Below are 6,083 nucleotides of genomic sequence, written 5' to 3' on the forward strand. Positions count from 1 at the left end.
AAAGAGCAAAGAATAAAGAACAGTGCAGCACAGGAACAGGCTCTTTGGCCCTCCCAGCCTGCGCTGAAGACATTGTCCTATCTAGACCAACCGCATGTGTCCCTCTATTCCCTGTAGTCCTGGAGTAGTCCTTCCAGAAGAAGGGGAGTGAAATACACTGCTGAAAATTGGTCCCCCTCGCCTTGATTTGTTGTTCAGATATTGAACACGGTAGCCACCAATTTGTATTCCAATATATTAAAAGCAAAATACTCCGGATGCTAGAAATCTGAAATAAAAAAGCAGAAAATACTGGAAAAGCTCAGCAGGTCTGGCAGCATTTGTGGAGAGAGAAGCAGAGTTAACATTTCAAGTCCATGTGACTCTTCTTCAGAGTTAAAGAAAGGGAGAAATGTGATGGATTTTTTCCTGTTTAGGAGGGGGTGGAGCAGCTGCAGCAACATAGAAAATGGGAAAAAAATTGGATTGAAAGAGGTCACGATTGGACCATATCATATCAGGAAGAGTACTGGAGAGCATGCCCCTGTCTACATCAATGTGGACGAAGATCATAGAACATAGAAACCCTACAGTGCAGAAGGAGGCCATTCGGCCCATCGAGTCTGCACCGACCACAATCCCACCCAGGCCCTACCCCCACATATTTACCCGCTAATCCCTCTACCCTACACATCCCAGGACTCTAAGGGGCAATTTTTAACCTGGCAATCAACCTAACCCGCACATCTTTGGACGAAGTATAAATGGCCGAGAGCTTCAAATTTTTAGGTGTCCAGATCACCACCAACCTGTCCTGGTCCCTCCATGCTGACACTGTAGGTAAGAAAGCCCACCAACATCTTTACTTTCTCAGAAGACTAAGGAAATTTGGCATTTCAGCTACGACTCTCACCAACTTTTACAGATGCACGATAGAGAGCATTCTTTCTGGTTGTTTCACAACTTGGTATGGCTCTTGCTCTGCCCAAGACCGCAAGAAACTACAAAGGGTTGTGAATGAAGACCAGTCCATCACACAAATTAACCTTCCATCCATTGACTCTGTCTATACTTCCCACTGCCTTGGAAAATCAGCCAGCGTAATTAAGGACCCCACGGACTCCAGACATTCTCTCTTCTATCTTCTTCAATCGGTAAAAAGATATAAAAGTCTGAGGTTACGTACCAAACGATTCAGAAAGAGCTTCTTTTCTGCTGTCATCAGACTTTTGAATGGACTACCTCGCACTAAGTTGGACTTTCTCTACACCCTAACTATGCTGTAACACTATATTCTGCACGCTCTCCTTTACTTCTCTATGAATGGTATGCTTTGTCTGTATAGCATGCAAGAAATATTACTTTTCACTGCATACTATTATATGTGACAATAAATCAAATCAAATCAAATCATAGGTTTGACAAGTCAAGTGTTTAGGAAGCCTTGTCCTTGCTGCGAACTGGCTCCCCTTTATCACTATTCAACTCTCCCCAGTTCATCTCTGCATGGAAATACCCTGATCTGCAAACAGTATTTGAGGAAACTCACCAGCCATTTATTCATTCACACATTTCCATTGTTAAACTCCGCTTTGCTCCGGTCAATATTTCTCTCCCACCTCCCAACCCCACCCCTCAGCACTCTCTGCCCCAAAACAGGAATCTCTATAAGGTAAGTAGGACCGAAGGATTGGTTAAATCAGCAATGGTAAAGCATGTCTCTTTGGTGTTGTGTGAAGACATTAAGCTATAAAGGAAATGCTTGCTGCCAGGAAAGCAGAAAAATGCATGCAAGTGTTCATCGCGCTGAGCAAAGTAGTTGTGACTGAAGAACTGATTCTGATCATTGCTGATTGATTGATGATTTCAATGTGTTTATGTTCCACTTAGCGAGAAAATGCCAACACAGTGGCCATATTGTATTTTGCCCTTTAATACTCAATGATATAGGATACATCACATAAATAAGTACAGACAAGTGAGTACATTTAGCCGATTTATGTCCAATCTGAATTGAAAACTGAGGTAAAAAACGTATTTCTTTAACAATGAAAACTGGCAAAATCAGAAATAAAATGGACCCCGAGCCACTGTAGCCGTTTGAAGAGCTGTCTTTTAGGCATTGTACTAAAGGAAAATAGGTGAAGGGGTTTAGGAAGACCCCCTCACTGTATATTGAGCCCGAGGAGTATTTTCAAACCTTGTCAATGTCATGTCACATTGGCGCAGTTTACAACAGGTTCACCCAGACATGCACCTGTGGTGGGGATGCCCCCAGGCATCAAGGTGGGTAAGCCTCTGGGGGAGAGGGATATGGACAGCCAGTGCCCTGGCAATGCCCTCTGACACTGCGCCCTAACACAGATTGACACTGCTAAATTGGCACAATGCCACCCTGCCGGCGCCAACCTGGCAGTGCTGAGGTGGACCCCAGTGGGAGGCTCATGGGTGAGGGGGTGGGGGGGGGGGTGGAATCATTTATTTGTTGTAGTGTGGGGGAGTGGACGTGGGAGCTGGGAATGCTGGCGATGGTTGTTTGGATGGGGGGGGTTGTGGGAAAGGGGTCCGATGTTCAGGGAAAGGGGGCTTGTCGGCAATGGCTGTTTGGATGAAAAGAGGGTGGTTGGAGTCTGGAACAAACTTCCTGAGAGGGTGGTGGAGGCGGGTTTGATCGAAGTATTCGAAAGGGAATTGGATTGCTATCTGAAATGAAAGAATGTGCAAGGTTACGGGGGTAAGACAGGGGAGTGAGAGGAGGTAGAATGCTCTTTAATTAATGCATGTTCATCGGCTACAGATGCGAAGATCATCAAGAAAGTTCCACCCCCACCCATCTGGCTGCGTGACCCACAAATGACCGTGGTGCCGAGAATTCCATTCATTTAGCAAAATATAGCAGTCCTCTGGGTCAGCAAGCATAGCAATGATAGGGAGGTGGATTCATGAATGAGTTAGGATTTGGCCAGCAGAGTTTTGGAAGAATTGTTTAGAGAGAAGGCCAGCCGGTCACTGGAAAAGCTAAGTCTGACAAAGGAACAGATGAGAGTTTCAGCACCAGTCGGCTGAGGTGGGAATAGAGGGAGAATGTTACATAGCTGGATGTCAACAGCCTTTATGATAGCTTAGATATGGAGCTGAAACCTCAGCTCAGGATAGAATAGGGTGTCTTGTCTGTGAATAGTCTACTTGAGGTAGTGGTCGGAGAGGAAGGATGGCATTGTTTAAGGTGCTTTTCCTTTCACATTTGATTTAATTTGATTTGACTTATTATTGTCACATGTACTAGGATACAGTGAAATGTATTTTTCCTGTGCTTATAGAGGTCTATAAAATAATGAGGGGCATAGATCAGTTAGATAGTCAACATCCTTTCCCAAAGGTAGGGGAGTCTAAAACTAGCGGGCATGGGTTTAAGGTAAGAGGAGAGAGATACAAAAGGGTCCAGAGGGACAATGTTTTTCATACAGAAGGTGGTGAGTGTCTGGAACAAGCTGCCAGAGGCAGTAGTAGAGACGAGTACAATTTTGTCTTTTAGAAAGCATTTAGACAGTTACATGGGTAAGATGGGTATAGAGGGCAAATGTGGGCAATTGGGACGAGCTTTGTGGTTTTAAAAAAAGGACAGCATGGACAAGTTGGGCCGAAGGGCCTGTTTCCATGCTGTACAGGCAAAACATACCATTCGTAGAGCACATAGGGGAGAAGGAAAGGAGAGGGTGCAGAACATAGTTTTACAGTCATAGCTAAGGGGTAGAGAAAGATCAACTTAATATAAGGTAGGTCCATTCAAAGGTCTGATGGCAGCAGGGAAGAAGCTTTTCCTGAGTTGGTTGGTACGTGATTTCAGTCCTTTGTATTTTTTTCCTGATGGAAGAAGGTCCGGGGTGCGTGGGGTCCTTGATTATGCTGGCTACTTTTCCGAGGCAGCGGGAAGTGTAGACAATGGATGGGAGGCTGGTTTGCGTGATGGACTGGGCTACATTCACAACTCTTTGTAATTTTTTGTGGCCTTGGACAGAGCAGGAGCGATACCAAGCTGTGATACAACCAGAAAGAATTTTTTTTATGGTTCATCCATAAAAGTTGGTGAGAGTCGTAGCGGACATGCCAAATTTCCTTACATTTCTATGCATTGAACTGTGGCACCAACTGGAGCAGAAGAAGAAAAGGACTTTCAGGCAATTTACCTGCAAAGCGGTTGACCTGGATCAGCTCCTCAACATGTCCTATGCCCAGGTGAAGCAGTTGCACTGTGCCCGTCAGCACAGGCGGGTGAAGAGATACCTGGCCACAAACAGCAGTCCCTTCTTTGGCAAGGCCAAACAGGAGACTCCACCAAAAGGAGAAACCAGAGGTTGTCAAAACTCACCTTCAGGATATGGTTATCCTCTCAGAGGTGGTTGGCAGCATGGTTGGTGTGTACAATGGCAAATCAGGTTGAAATTAAGCCTTAAATGATCAGCCATTAGCTTGGCGGGTTCTCCATCACCTACAAGCCTGTCAAGCACGGCAGACCTGGCATCGATGCCACTCACTCCTCCAGGTTCATCTCACTGAAGTAAATAGTTTACACTAAATGTGTAATAAAATTGGTTCCAGTACAAAAAAAAACTATCTACCTGCCTGTTCTGCAAAACTATCCATGTCCTAATGCAATCCTTCACAATTTTCATAAGTTTGTCATCCCTCTCCAATTTTGGTGTCTTCAGCAAATTTGTGTATTGTATCCTTGGTTCAGTTATGTACACAGCGAATAGAAGCACTGACCTCAGTGAAGCACCATTCATCATATCTCTCTCACCCCAGGAACTTCCTTTTAGCCTTCGCCTTTGCTTTTTGCTCTATAACCAACTCTCTATGCATGTGGCCTCAATCCTCTTAATTCTATGTGTCATTACTATTGCTATAAGTCTCTTTGAATGCTTTTCGAAAATCAATATAAACCGCATTCAGTGCATTTTTAAAATCTATTCTCTTTGCTATTTCTACAAAGACCTCTCTAAGGCTGGTCAAAACATGAGCCGTGTTTTAGAAATCTGTGCTGACTTGTCCTATTAAGCAATTTTTTTCTCTCCAAATACTGAGTAATTTAATTCCCTATTATAGACTCTGGTGGGCTGGAATTCCGGAGGTCTGAGAGCCTCTCTGGGTCAGGAGGTTACTTCTGCCTGCCCTTGGATGCATCACCGATGCTGACACAAGATTCAGGATCATGTGTATTTTCAATTTGTGGGTGGGTCCCTTGCAATTCATGATACAGACAAGGGGAAAGATGAAAATCGGAGAGTTTGCTGTGACAGTGAGCTGGAGTTTGCCTTGGGCTTCAAGTCCCAACATAAAAGATCATTTGAGACGTTTGAAGATACTTTGAAAAAATGGAATTGCATTCAAGAATAAATCGAACCTTGCATTAATGTACAGTAAGAAGTCTCACAACACCAGGTTGAAGTCTAACAGGTTTGTTTGTTGGAGTGATTCCAAATAAACCTGTTGGACTTTAACCTGGTGTTGTGAAACTTCTTACCGCGCTCACCCCAGTCCAATGCTGGCATCTCCACATCATGTATTAATGTAGGAAAACTTCAGGAAGTGCTTCACAAAGTGCTCATAGCCAGTAAAGTACTTTTGAAATGTAGGGTGAGATTCTCCGGCCTCCTAGCGGTGTATTTCCCCCCTCTCACCAACTTTTACAGATGCACCATAGAAAGCACTCTTTCTGGTTGTATCACAGCTTGGTATGGCTCCTGCTCTGCCCACGACCGCAAGAAACTACAAAAGGTTGTGAATGTAGCCCAATCCATCACGCAAACCAGCCTCCCATCCATTGACACTGTCTACACTTCCCGCTGCCTCGGCAAAGCAGCCAGCATAATTAAGGACCCCACGTACCCCGGACATTCTCTCTTCCACCTTCTCGGGAAAAAGATATAAACGTCTGAGGTCACGTACCAACCGATTCAAGAGCAGCTTCTTCCCTGCTGCTGTCAGACTTTTGAATGGACTTACCTTGCATTAAGTTGATCTTTCTCTACACCCTAGCTATGACTAGCGGCACGGTAGCACAGTGGTTAGCACTGCTGCTTCACAGCTCCAGGGACCTGGGT

The 6,083-nt window shown here is 44.7% G+C and overlaps 1 pseudogene; it reads left to right on the plus strand.

The window, feature by feature from the left end:
• The first annotated feature begins 2,507 nt into the window (after positions 1 to 2,507).
• LOC144506071 (small ribosomal subunit protein uS19 pseudogene) lies at positions 2,508 to 4,541 on the plus strand (annotated as a pseudogene).
• Positions 4,542 to 6,083: the final 1,542 nt, after the last annotated feature.

This window comes from Mustelus asterias, chromosome 17, assembly GCF_964213995.1.
Source record: "Mustelus asterias chromosome 17, sMusAst1.hap1.1, whole genome shotgun sequence".
Taxonomy (NCBI): domain Eukaryota; kingdom Metazoa; phylum Chordata; class Chondrichthyes; order Carcharhiniformes; family Triakidae; genus Mustelus; species Mustelus asterias.